Source organism: Lithobates pipiens, unplaced genomic scaffold (genome assembly GCF_037356315.1).
Source record: "Lithobates pipiens isolate NorthernLeopardFrog02 unplaced genomic scaffold, aLitPip1_a1.2 Scaffold_25, whole genome shotgun sequence".
Lineage (NCBI taxonomy): Eukaryota > Metazoa > Chordata > Amphibia > Anura > Ranidae > Lithobates > Lithobates pipiens.
In genome coordinates, this window is record NW_027507787.1 from 115,225,278 (window position 1) to 115,240,031 (window position 14,754).

Here is a 14,754-nt window from a genome sequence, read left to right on the forward strand (position 1 = left end):
GTGAAACAGATTTGTGTGAAAATATCAGAGATGTGCATATTGTTGATGGTTCTCCTATTTTCAAAATGGAATGACGAATTCTGGGTTTGACTATATTTTAGCATAAGCACTTTTTTTATTTGGACTGTTACCCTTTGGTACAAGTGCCCCTAAGGTGAAGTGACATTTTTAATTTTGGATTACGTTAAGGGTTTAAGGTTACCTCTGGTAGTATTACATCCCACATTGAATTCTCTCCCAAGTTTAGCACCCTGGAGAAGCTCCTTAGCTACTTACAAACAGCAGAACATAAGACATCCATCTGCTGTGGACTATAAGTACCACAAGACTTCTTATTCTTATATGCCACTCACCAGCGAACAACTCACTCATTAAAACGAACCTTCAGGAATTTTTTCATCTTTACATCTATTAAATCTTCTACCCTTGTTTTAACTTTGGATGGTAAAATATTTTTTTTCCTGCCAGTAAATACCTTATACAGCTGACTTCCACTTTCTTGTCTGGTCATTAGTCTAGGCTTATGACATCATGCACAGCTCTCTCTCTCTCACTCGAGTTTGCCAGGAAGGGTGAGGATATGAGTCATAAGAGGGCCAATGAGAGCTGCAGGGCTGCAAAGCTGGAGGTGTACCTCTGTGTTTCTGTGTAAATTCAGGAAGTGAACAGGCAGCAGCTTCAGCTGCCCACAGTTAAAATGGATGCAGCCAGTCCTAGTGGAGGGAGATTTCTGCAGCATATTTGGCAGGTACAGAATCACAGCATATATATGGTTGGAGGGAAGCTTCAGAATGGCAAAGATGTTTTTATTAAAAATGATGTGAGCAGACTACAGTTCCTCTTTAAGTTATATAACTGTTCTTATCATACCCCCTTGTTGCCGCTGGCACCTGTTCATTGTACTCAATACCAGAGTAGATGCTTGTCTTTTACCAATTGCATGTTTATGTTATGTAATTTATGTTTTGGGTCATAAAAGCGCACAAAAGTTATGGTTCATGCATAGCTGGGAGGGATGGGAAAGTTACTGGGTTATTTCCATTATCCTGCTTTGTCTGATTACGTCACTTTTCATAATTGTGTGTTTACACTGTTACTACTGTATATTAACCACTTCCCGACCGGCACACACACATTTACGTTGGCAGAATGGCATGGACAGGCAAATGGGCATACAGGTACGTTACTATAAATTTGACACTGTGCCATCATGTGCGCACCGGCGGTGGCGCGTGCACCGGTCGGGACCTCCATGAGTCCGATTGCAGGTCCAGTGGACTCGATCGCCGTGGGGATACCCACGATCGTCTCATGGGGAGGAATAACGGGGAGATGCTAAAGTAAACAAGCATCTCCCCGTTCTGCCTAGCAACAGTGACACTGATCTCTGCTCCCTGTGATTGGAGCAGAGATCAGTGATGTGTACAACACAGCCATGTCCCCCACAGTTAGCAACAGGCCCCTAGGACACACTTAACCCCTACACTGCCACCCAGTGGTTAACCCATTAACTGCCAGTGTCATTTACACAGGAATCAGTGCATTTTTATAGCACTGATTGCTGTATAAATGACAATGGTCCCAAAAATGTGTCAAAAATGTCCGATGTGTCTGCCATAATGTCGCAGTCACAATAAAAATCGCTGATCGCCGTCATTACTAGTAAAAAAATAATTAATAAAAATGCCATAAAACTATCCCCTATTTTGTAAACGCTATAACTTTTGTGCAAACCAATCAATAATCGTTTTATTGCGATTTTTTTACCAAAAATATGTAGAAGAATACGTATCAGCCGAAACTGAGGAAAAAAATGTTTTTTTATACATTTTTGGGGGATATTTATTATAGCAAAATGTAAAAAAAAGTGTTTTTTTCTAAATTGTCGCTCTTTTTTTGTTTATAGAGCAAAAAATTAAAATCGCAGGTGTGATCAAATACCACCAAAAGAAAGCTATATTTGTGGGGAAAAAAAACGAAATTTTGTTTGGGAGCCACGTCGCACGACCACGCAATTGTCAGTTAAAGCGACGCAATGCAGAATCGCAAAAAGTGGTCTGGTCTTAAGCCAGCAAAATGGTCCGGTCTGAAAGTGGTTAATGATTATGTCTCATACTTTACTAAATCTTTGGGGTGTTTTGTCCCCTTGCTGATCATACAACATAGGACTAAGATGGCAAACTTAAAGTTACTGATTTGGAAATTTAGAGGACTATAAAACAAGGTGAAGTGCTCATTAATTTTTCAATATAATGGGGGTGATAGTGACACAGCCCCAAATGATCCACAATGGCTCAAAAGTGATATGGTCCAGAAATATTTAGACAGAATAAAGGTGGATAAAGCACCTGGCCCTGATGGCATCCACCCACGGTTCCTAAAAGAATTGAGCTCTGTAATTTCAGAGCCATTGTATCCAATTTTTAGGGACTCATTAATGATGGGAATAGTCCCACTGGATTGGCGCAGGGCGAACGTGGTGCCTATATTTAATAAGGGATCAAAGTCTTTACCAAGTAACTATAGACCTGTTAGCTTAACTTCTATAGCTGGGAAGATACTGGAGAGTTTAATAAAAGACCACATCGACGAGTTCTTGCTGAACAAAAACACTTTAAGCAACAGACAACATGGATTCATGAAAGACAGATGTTGTCAGACAAATCTGATTTCTTTTTATGAGGAGGTAAGTAAAACCTTGGACAGAGGGGTGGCGGTGGACATGGCATACTTGGATTTTGCAAAAGCGTTCGATACAGTTCCCCACACACGACTCATGTGTAAGGTAAAGTCTACAGGTTTGGAAATATCAGTTTGTAAATGGATAGAAAATTGGCTAAAAGACAGAATTCAGAGAGTAGTGATTAATGATTCTTACTCTGAATGGTCTAAGGTTATCAGTGGTGTACCCCAAGGTTCAGTGCTGGGACCCTTACTTTTTAACATCTTTATAAATGATATTGGGTCTGGGATCAAAAGTAACATTTCTGTCTTTGCAGATGACACCAAGATATGCAGTGGAATATCGTCCTTACAGGATGTCTCCATTTTACAAGCCGACCTCAATACAATGTCTAATTGGGCGACTATGTGGCAGATGAGGTTTAATGTTGATAAATGTAAAGTTATGCACTTGGGGGCTAAGAATATGCATGCATCATACATGCTAGGGGGAGTACAACTGGGGGGATCCATAGTGGAGAAGGATCTGGGGGTTTTGGTAGATCATAAGCTCAATAATAGCATGCAATGCCAAGCTGCTGTTTCCAAAGCGAGCAAAGTCCTTTCTTGTATTAAGAGAGGTATGGACTCCAGAGAAAGAGATATAATTTTGCCCCTGTTCAAATCATTAGTAAGACCTCACCTGGAATATGCAGTTCAGTTTTGGGCACCAGTTCTCAAAAAGGATATCGGGGAACTGGAGAAAGTGCAGAGAAGGGCAACCAAACTGATAAGAGGCATGGAGGAACTCAGCTATGAGGAAAGATTAGAGGAACTGAATTTATTCACTCTTGAGAAGAGGAGAATAAGGGGGGATATGATCAACATGTTCAAATATATTAGGGGTCCATATAGTGAACTTGGTGTTGAGTTGTTCTCTGTACGGTCATCCCAGAGGACAAGGGGGCACTCTTTACGTCTAGAGGAAAAGAGATTTCATCTTCAAGTACGGAAAGGTTTCTTCACAGTTAGAGCTGTGAAAATGTGGAATAGACTACCGCCAGAGGTGGTTCTGGCCAGCTCAGTAGATTGCTTTAAGAAAGGCCTGGATACTTTCCTGAATGTACATAATATAACTGGGTACTAACATAGGTAAAGTTGATCCAGGGAAAATCCGATCGCCTCTTTGGGGATCAGAAAGGAATTTTTTTCCCCTGCTGTAGCAAGTTGGAGCATGCTCTGCTGGTTTTTTTTTTCGCCTTCCTCTGGATCAATTGTGGGCATAAAATTGGGAATTTGGATTGTGCGATTATTTTTTATTTTATTTATTTGTTTTTAAGGTTGAACTGGATGGACTTGTGTCTTTTTTCAACCTGCCTAACTATGTAACTATGTAATATCTATAGAAACAAAGAGCAGATATGTTTAGTGCTGCTGGAAATGCACATGACCCCATCCCGACTGCCTGCACTTAACCTCCTGTAGTTGGGGGGTTCCTACCACTCTACCCACAACTCTGCCCCATGGGGATATCAATATTATTCTCTAAGGCTATGCAATTTTATATACTTAATGTGTCCATGAATCAGCAGATAAGGAAAGCCCAGAGCAAAAATAAATAAATTGAAGAAAGAGCATAGGGCTGGTATGACAGTGTTAACAGGGTGCAGACAGAAGTGAGAGGTCTTAACTGATTGGTAGAGCTTTGGGAGGAGGGGTTAGGAGAGTAAAAATGAGCTGGCCCCTCCCTCAGCATCAGTTCAGCGAGCAGCATGCAGAAACATGCTGGTACTGCAGGGCAGCTTGGTATGGATATGGCGGCATGGGGAGCAGTATGCATTCCTTCAGAGAGGGGGAGAGTGCAGGGTGAGCGGCCGCTGGTCCAGGCTGGGGGGGGCCCGGGTGCTGGTAGTTCTGTTTCAAATCTTCTCTTTATTGTTTTTATAATAATCATAAAACATACATATCCATTTGCAACATCATCATACAACATCATACATAAAACCCAAACATTTTACTCTTCATTTAATATAAAAAAAAAAAAAAAAAAAAAAAAACAACCACAATCCCCCTCCTCTCCCTCCCCTCCCTCCTCCTCTCCCTCCCCCCCCCCCTTTCTTTAACTTATAAATATTCTACCATTCCTTTTGAGGACCGAAACTCTTCCCATTTTTTCCACACCGTTGGTATCTGGTTTTTCACATAGCCTTCTTCTCTTATTTGTTTTTCCATGAAACACATCTCGTTCATTTCGCATATCCATTCTGATATTATTGGACTAGTTGTTTCTTTCCATTTACGTGCTATTATTGTTCTAGCTGCTGTTGTCATATATTGAATTATCCCATTTTTCATACTATCCAATGTATCTGTTGTAAGAGAAAATAGTGCTATCTTTACATCTGGAATTAATTCTTTTCCAGTCACTTTTTGGTATATCTCAAAAAATTTTATCCAGAAATTTCTCACTTTTTTACATCCATACCAAATATGTTCCAATGTTCCTTTTTCTGTCCCACACCTCCAGCAGTTCTCTGTATTTCCTTTATTAACTATTTTTAATGCCACTGGACTCCAGTACCATCTCAGTACCACTTTATAATTTCTTTCTTGATGTTTTAATGCCGTTGAGGTTTTATGTATTATCCCTAAAACTTTTTTCCATTCTTTTTCTGTAATTGTCTCTCCTAATTCTTCCTCCCATTTTCTAATTCCCATTAGATCTCTAATGTCCCCTGTGGGTAGCAGCAGTTCATATATTTTAGATAGCTTATTCTTATGGTTTTGCTCCTTTAGTATTATCTGTTCAAACTTAGTTAATGGTCTAATTATTGAGTTTTTATTTAACTCAATACATTTTTCTAATTGATAATATTGCAACCAGTCTTTTTTAACTTCCAATCCCATATCGAGTAAACTTGGCATCTTTCCATCCGCCAGAATCTGTATTAGTCTTACATTCTCCATCTTGTTCCAATTTAAATATCTTACCCCTTCCAAAGCTGGCTTAAATTCTGGGTTGGACATCAATGGAGTCAAAGGTCCAGTTCTGGAGGATAGCTTTCCCTTTTTTCAGCACTGCGTCCCAGATTTTTAAAGTAGCTCTCACGAAAATTGGCATTTCCTTTTTTTTTTGTTCTTAATTCAGGTTTTATCCAAGGTAAAAATGTAAGTTGTGCTCCCGTAATTTCCTCTTCCAACGTTACCCATTGTTTGTTTTTCTTATGTTGCCAGTTTATGATTCTAACCAATGATGCTGCTTGCATATATTTTACAAAATCGGGCAATGCCAGCCCTCCGTTTTCTTTTGTTCTGGTTAGTGTTTCTCTTTTTATTCGGCAGTTTTTTTTTGCCCATACAAAGCTACTTATAGATTTCCTTAAATCTATCATTATCTTCCTAGATGGGACAGTAGGTAACGTTTGGAATACATATAATATCTTTGGCAGTATCTCCATTTTTACTATATTTATTCTGCCCAGTCATGAATATGTTATTTTTTCGTATTTTTGCATTTGTTTTATTATTTTACGTATAGTCGTATTATGGTTTAATTCTTGTATCTGTTTCAAATCCTTCGGAATCATAACTCCCAAGTACTTGATTGCCTCTTTTTGCCATCTAAACGGAAATTCTCTTTGCAAGAGTATCTGTGTTTCTTCTTTTATTGTGATGTTCATCATCTCTGATTTCTCATAGTTAACCTTAAAATTACTTAATTCCCCAAATCGATCTAATTCTTTTATTATATTAGGAATTGTTATAATTGGGTTATATACAATAATAGATCGTCCGCATATACTGCCAATTTGTAATCCTTATCCTTTATTTTGATCCCTTGTATATCTTTATTTTTCCTAATTGCATTAATTAGATGTTCCATCACAATTATATATAGTAAAGGGGATAAGGGGCAACCTTGACGGGTCCCGTTCGATATCTTTATGTATTCTGAAAGTATTCTGTTTACTCTTACCTTGGCTCTCGAATTGGCATATAATGCCATAATCCTACCTATCATTTTTGGGCCCAATCCTAACTGTATTAATGCCTCCTCTAAGAACCGCCATCCCACCCTATCAAAAGCTTTCTCAGCGTCTATAGTTAAAAGACAGGCCGGGATGGCGGCCCTCTGGGCATATTCCAACAGCGTACAGGTCTTTATTATATTATCCCTAGTTTCACGCCCCTTTATAAAACCCGTTTGGTCCAGCTTTATATGTTCTGGCAAGATAGGGGTTAATCTATTATTATTAAATAATTTTTGAATATAGTCTAATATCTATATTTGTTAGTGAAATAGGGCGGAAGTTTTTACTTAATGTGTGGTCTTTTTCTGGTTTTGGAATAAGTATAATGTGGGCTTCTGTACTCTGTGGTGCGAAGATCTGCATTTTCGTTATAGAATTATATGTTTTTTTAAGTATAGGTATGATTAGATCTTGGAACCGTTTATAGAACCTTGCTGTATAACCGTCTGGTCCTGGGCTCTTTCCCAGGGCCAGTTCGGCAATTGCCTGTTGAATCTCCTCTGTTGTAATTTCTTCTTCCATTTCCTCAATGATTTCTCTAGGAAATCTGGGTAACGCTGTTTCGTTAACATATTTTCAAATTTTTTCCGCCCTTTCCTCTTTTTTATTTTCCTGTTGTAATTCTATATTGTACAATTTATCATAGTATTTTTGAAATGTTTTAACAATTTCGGTTGGATCATATGTTATTTCCCCGTTTACTTTTAAGATCTTTACTATAGATGTCGTGGATTGTTGTCCTCTCAATGTTCTTGCAAGTAGTTTTCCCGTTTTATTACCATAGCAGTACCATTGTGTTCTGTTCTTATCTCTTATACGAAGGGACTCCTCATCAAGCACGGCCTGCAGTTCAATTCTTTTGTCTTTTAGAAGTATGTTATCATCTTACTTCAACCTCTGTTTATGTTTACCTTCCAATATCCCGATTTCCAACAATAATTGATCTTTTTTTGTTCTTTTTCCCTTTTTATCCTACATCCGTGCTTGATTAACAGTCCCCTCAATACGCATTTTAATGTTTCCCATTGTATAGGAGATGAGGTGCTATCTCTATCATGAATTAACTGAAATTCCTTTATCGCTCGTTGTATGTCTTCCTCACACTTTTTATCTTTAAGTAAATTATCGTTCAGACTCCACGTCCATCTTGTTTTTTTATATTCCATTATTTTTAATTCCAAATATATTGGTGCGTGATCTGACCATAAAAATCCTCCTATATCTGTTGTTGGAGTCATCAATAATCCAGATTGATTCAGGAAAAAGTAATCTATTCTATGATAGGAATCATGAATATTTGAGTGATATGTGTAGTTCTTTTCTTTTAGGTGTTGTATTCTCCATATGTCAATCAATTGATATTCATCTAGTAATTCTTTAAATTCTTTTAGTTGTTTATTTCTCCTCTGAGGGTGGGTATTAGTAGTATCTATTTTCATATCCATTATAAAGTTTAAATCTCCGCCGATTATTGTTGTTCCTTCTGCACTATCCATTACGTTCCTTAAAATTTTTATCCCTGTCTCAATTTGTTCATAGTTTGGTAAATAGAGATTAACAATTGTAAACATCTTGCCAAATAGTTTAACCTTTATAGCCAAAGATCTTCCATCTTTCCCTTTGTGCTCCTGAACTATTTGGTATAACGTATCTCTATGGAACGCTATTGATACCCCTCTTGACTTGGAATATGGGAATGTATCATGAATCCAGTTAACATAGTACTTATTAGTTAATTTCGGAATATGCTCTGAGCGAAAATGCGTTTCCTGGAAAAGGACTATATTTACCTTTCTTTTATGGAAGAAGTTTAGGATTTGACTTCTTTTTGAGGGAGAGTTAAGGCCTCTTGCGTTAAAAGAACAGATTTTTAACCCCTCCATGTTAGAATTCCAGGAGGGGATAAGTTATTCCTTAATCTACGGGGGATCTCACAAGGTAACAGAAGAAGAGGGAAAAAGAAGGAGATAGGAGAAAAGAGAAAAAAAAAAATTGTATACAAAAAATAATAATTACTCGTTACTTACACTCAGTCCTAATACTTCTACTAATCAGCTCACCACTTACTCCACTCTTTCCTACACTTACACTACCCTATAATGACTTAAAAAAAAGTCTAACTTACTTAACCAGTAAGGTCCCTATTAAGAGGGAGGTAGTGGAACCACTGGTCTGGATTGGCTATTCGTCAGTTTTTCCATTGCCGCCTATCTTTTCATGTCTTCGTCTACTATTATTGCTTCTAGTATTGAAAGCTCATATCTTATTTCATATCATTAGGCTTCTTCATTTTTTCCCTTCTTGTCCGTGACCCCCCCAAAAAAAAAAAAAAAATAGGAGCCACAGTCGTAGTCGGGAAAAAGAGGGTATAAGGAGGGCATATGGATGGGTCGTGGGGAGAGAGAGAGGGAAGGGAAGAGAAAGAAAAGGAATAGGAAAAAAAAAACCCCAAACCCTACCCCTCCTCACCGAGTGACCCTTTACCAATAATCCCTTATTTATTCATTTTTCCCCTTACCCCCATTTCCCTGCACCGTGCTCATGTGAGAAGAAAAAAAATAAATAAATAAAAAATTTACATTTATTACATACATTTATTAATAGTGTTATATCTAATTTTATTTAGATCTATCCCATCTCCCCTCGTAAAACATATAATTATGAAGAATAAGGGAGGAAGGAGAGAGAGGAAAAAAAAAAACCCTCGTCACCCCACCCATTTTGCGACTATCTACGTTCACTTATTTCATTTAATTATTATGCTCGTGTGAAAAAAAAAAGAATACATTCTCCCTTATACACTCATTGTATTTTTCCTGTAATTTACCTTATTTCGTGACAAAAAAAAAAAAACCCCCAAAAAAACCCCCCCCAAAAAAATAGTAGTTGGGGGGTTCCTACCACTCTACCCACAACTCTGCCCCATGGGAATATCAATATTATTCTCAATTTTATATACTTAATGTGTCCATGAATCAGCAGATAAGGAAAGCCCGGAGCAAAAATAAATAAATTGAAGAAAGAGCATAGGGCTGCTATGACAGTGTTAACAGGGTGCAGACAGAAGTGAGAGGTCTTAACTGATTGGTAGAGCTTTGGGAGGAGGGGTTAGTAGAGTAAAAATGAGCTGGCCCCTCCCTCAGCATCAGTTCAGCGAGCAGCATGCAGAAACATGCTGGTACTGCAGGGCAGCTTGGTATGGATATGGCGGCATGGGGAGCAGTATGCATGCCTTCAGAGAGGGGGAGAGTGCAGGGTGAGCGGCCGCTGGTCCAGGCTGGGGGGGGGCACGGGTGCTGGTAGTTCTGAGCCGCCGAGCCCCTCTTCCAGTCCTACTCACACATGGCAGGCCGGATGGCCGGTCGGACCCATCCTGGATCACCCGCGATTGTGCCGCCCACATCGGGGTATCGAACAAGTATCTGGTAAGTACATAAGTTGTTGATTATCCAATCGCAATTATATAGGCCTGCATAGACTTTGGGGCACAAGCTGAGGTGGATTTAGTGTTATGCATTGACTGTATTATTTTACATTAAAATTGTTTCTTGCGAATTAAGTTTTTTTTAATGGTGCATAATAAAAGGCTCATAGGGTACCGGGCAGGTTGGTGAAGGTGATAAAGCGTGTTACAGTTATGCGACCAGCCCGACAGGAGGTGGGGGCTTCCTTCATAATCCGGTGGAGTAGGGTTCCCCTGCTGCATTCGTGAAGTACACTGGTGGGATACATAATGTAGGTCAATGGTTTGTTTCCAGTGGTGCTGACCGTGGTCGGAGGGGTGAGTATGTTAGGGTGTTGTCAGGCGCTTCCAAGGGGACATCATAAGGGTGATATGGGCCACCATATGGTTGCTGCCTTGTCTCAGCTGGTGGTCAGTCTGCTCTGTCATTTAGGGTTTAGAGATCTGCAGTCATTGGTTTAGGAGTGCTGTTCACCTCTCGGGGGTGTAGAACGTCATAGCAAAAGCTTGGTCTAGCTTACGGTAGGTATTTATCCCAGGTTTGGGGTGCTGGTAGGTTCATTGTCTAGTATGCCAGGGGTTTATTGCCTGGGGGTCTGTTTCCGGAGGGCTCGGAAAGGCAGTGAGGCATGGTACCAGGGCTATATCCTGTGAGGTTTGGCAGTTAGGCCTGTTGTTGGTGCATCAAGCAGAGTGGTAATAGGAGGGCATGGGGGAGGGTTGCTGGTGGGGGATCCTGTGAGGTTTGGCAGTTAGGCCTGTTGTTGGTGCATCAAGCAGAGTGGTAATAGGAGGGCCTGGGGGAGGTTTGCTGGTTCTGTACTGGGTTTTGCATACCCGGAGTTATTGGGTTGGGCATTTTTTCTTTAAATCGCATGATTGCTGGTACTGCATCACAAGTTTTAGGACAAGCACTGAAAGGGTATCGGCTCTCGTAAGCACCGAGACATGGGGCGCACTGGGTCATGGTAGATTTGGCAGAATGTTTTTAGCCCATTGGGTTGTCAGGGTTTTATTGGTCTAGGAAGATTATTTGTTCATTATTGATTTCTCCCTGGGGTTTTCTGTTGGTGCTGGTAGGTCTGGCGAGTAGGTTAGCCCTTCCCAGAGGCACAGGGGTGGATAAGGCTCCGAATGGGCAATAATGGTTTATGAATGGTAGCCCTAAGGTGAGGGGAGGGGCCACTGTGGCGACATTAGGATTTTTCTCCTACGTCCAGATTTCAAGGAAATTTGGTTTAAAGGTTTAAGGGTATGAAGTGTGGGGGTAAATACATTTTTGTACTATGTAGTCAATATGTGGTAGGCCAGGTGTGAGTCGGGTTTATAGCCGGCCAAGTGAATTTGCAGGGGGAACCGAGCAGGTCCCAGTGGTGTGGTCACCCCCACCCGTTGCATGATTACAGGATTGGGGATGCTGGCATGGGTTTTTTGCTGGGGGGTATGCCTGTTTCTTGCATGCCATTGTTATGGTGGGTGGCATGTTTTGCTAGATGAGCAGCCTGTCTCAGTAAATAAGAGTGCCAGGCATGCTGGGGAGCAGGATGCTTACGGTAGTGCCTAGCTTTGCACGACTGTACGGGCGCCATCTGACTTTTTTGGATACATGTCAGCGGCAACAGGTGGGGAGCTTAAAAGTCCATGTGGTACATAACAAGGGTGATGAAGATGGATTTAGGCACATATGCAGGGCTGTCCTGGGGGAGGCTGATTGTGGGGTTTCAACATCATTGCTGGGACGATTTGGAGATTAGACTGATCGGTAGAGGGGATGGAATTAGCTACCAACAAGGTTAATGGGTATATCAGCTGATATGGGGTTTAGGAATGGTGAGGCTGGTCAGCGGGCATTTGAGATTGAAGTGGATATTGGGAGGTGCTTTCGGGGTGACGGAGTTTACCTCTATGCTGCAAGGGATTAATATGTGGGCTCTAGGTTTGCCGGTGGCATCTAGAGAACGTTGGGGTTGGAGGGGCACCCAAGGGTAAGGTTTTCTCCTTGGGCGCTGTGGTGGGTGTTGGTCTTTGCGGGTGAATGAAGAAACCTTGGATAAGGAGAGTTTGGGACCCATTGGTAGTATTTCCTGATGGTGGTATTCCAGCTAACGGTGGTTTACCTGGATTTTGGTTAACGGGTGCACTGCGGTTAGTTCATCATCTACGAGCCAGTATGTTGGCTAGAGGGCTATTATATATAAAAGGTACTGCAGTGCATTACTATTATTAAACGGATGGTATGCAAAGACCAACGCGGATATCAGATGTTTATGCTTATGTTTATTTAAAATGTATTGATTAATAAAGGGGCTGCTACGGCCAAAAGTTATTACAACTTGGTGTGGTCTCTATTAATGGGAAATAGTATGGGAGCTGTAGCAAGGGTTGGTCTGACATTATGGAATGATAGTATATCTGTTATACAATAGTCATGTCTTTCACCAGATGACCTTTTATAAGCAACCAACACTGCTTATGACATTTTACTATGCATTATCAAGAACGTGTTGCCTTTCCATTAGAAAGAGCCAGGACCACTGATAAGGTAGTACAGCAGGTCCTGTTCTACTGGGCTCAGGCCCCATCATATCAACAGAGGGACCTGGGCAGCTTTACGGTTAACACCTTCCTGCATTATAGCATATTGATACTCCCTCCTAAGTGGACGTCATATCACATCCTTCACATCGCACCACCCGTGTGTGCCCCTGGACACAGCGCATCCATGATTAAGGTAAAGAGCCAATGAAATTGTTTTTTTTTTTACCATGTGATCAGCTGTGTCCAATCACAGTCAATCACAAATGTAAACAAACAGCAGTTACCCGCTGTTCCTGGCTTCTTCTCCTTAAACACAGATCCTGTGTGAGGAGGAGAACCCAAGAACAGTGAGTTACTAGTTTAACACATTCACTACTGTGCACCACAATGCCCCAAATAGAGAGAACCAGATCAGCCTATCAGTGAACCTGTCAGTGCAGCCAATCAGTGCAAACATCAGTGGATATGTCAGTGCAGCCGTCAGTGGATATGTCAGTACAGCCCATTAATGCAGCCACCAGTGTAAAAATAAATTAAATTGGATGCCTGGATCAGCCATATGTACTGTATATATTTAAAAAAAATTATAATAATTCAAATAAATCATTTAATTCTGGGAGTTGCCCACCAGAAAAGTAGCTCTAGCGACCTTAAAATCGCATAAAACAAAATACAGGGAAGAAAGTTCTCCCAAGAGGGATGATTAGGACACTGAGATTAATTAATACATTTATTAAGTAGAAAAAACACACATAGCAAAAATTTCATGAGACAAAGTATACCATAAGTGTACCTCACAGATATATTAAAAAAGACAACGTTGTCATGTTAAAATAGGGGGACGCAGCTGTGCATGCACCACATGCTCACAAACACACACTCTCAGATGCACCAACTAATCATCATTAATAGATGTTTATTAAATAGTACAGGGAAAAATCCCACCAATTCCCTGGATAAATAAGTTATTCCTTAGCCTAACTGGCTAGTAGCTTTTAATTCAGAATCGATGGTCATGTGGCAAAAAATAGGTGTTTAGTGGCGATTTAGCAAGATAATGAACAAGCAGGCAGTCCAGTAATCTGAAACAGGGTAATTAGAAACACAGTCCAGAGTAACTCCATGAAAAAAAAAAAATCCCTTTTGTAAAGATTAAAGGTTAGCCTGGTTGAAAAGTCTGAGACAAGGAGTGTGGATTGTAAATATGATTGTTCCCTGACTATATCCAAACACAGACTCATATATTCATGAGATCAATGGATATAAATCTCCACAGCAAAGCAGGGACAGCAGTGTAGCCATCAGTGGACCTGTCAGTGCAGCACATCAGTGCAGCCATCAGTTGATTTGTCAGTCCAGCTCATAAGTGCAGCCATCAGTCGATCTGTCAGTGCAGCTCATCAGTGCAGCTATCAGTGGGCAACATCAGAGTAGGTTGAATGAGAGCAGCAGGGTGCTCTCACCATTCGATTTGAATTTCAGGATATGAGCCAAAGAAAGTAGTGGATCAGTGGCGGAAATCAGAGGAGGAAACGGTCCCTCCTAAAAGAATAAGATGCTCTAAAGTCCAGGCAACCACCAGCAGCGCTATAAACCCCAACAGCATTAACACCAACGGCGCTAGACCCCAGGATGAAAAGCCCAGTACCAGCACTGGAATATCACACCAGACCCAAAGAATCAGGGCCCAAGCCTATGTTCCAGACACCCTGGAAGATTTTGTTTGGCGCCCCCACCCCAGAGAGAAGTTCTCTATCCATACACTTCCAACCCCCCCCCACTGCGTGAGGGAAACTTATTAAATACATAGATAAAACGAAAGAAAGAAATGTAATTTTAAGTGCAGCTCTATACACAATAACATATATGATTCAAGTAAAATCAATGTGTGACAAATAAACTCATTTAAATGAATAATGGTGAATGTGTATCCAAATAAATAGTATTGATTATAAAGTGTCCATAAAAAATAGTCCCATACAGAAATCCATGCTGAATAAGGGTGGTCGCTGGCCTGGTATGCCTTCAGTTTGATCACGTCTTGGGTGTCACGTTGGCAGT

At 40.6% G+C, this 14,754-nt stretch overlaps 1 protein-coding gene across 12 annotated transcripts in view; it reads right to left on the minus strand.

The window, feature by feature from the left end:
* CUNH10orf71 (chromosome unknown C10orf71 homolog) overlaps positions 1 to 14,754 on the minus strand; it is a 1,142,779-nt gene that overhangs the window by 187,287 nt on the left and 940,738 nt on the right. The window lies entirely within an intron of this gene.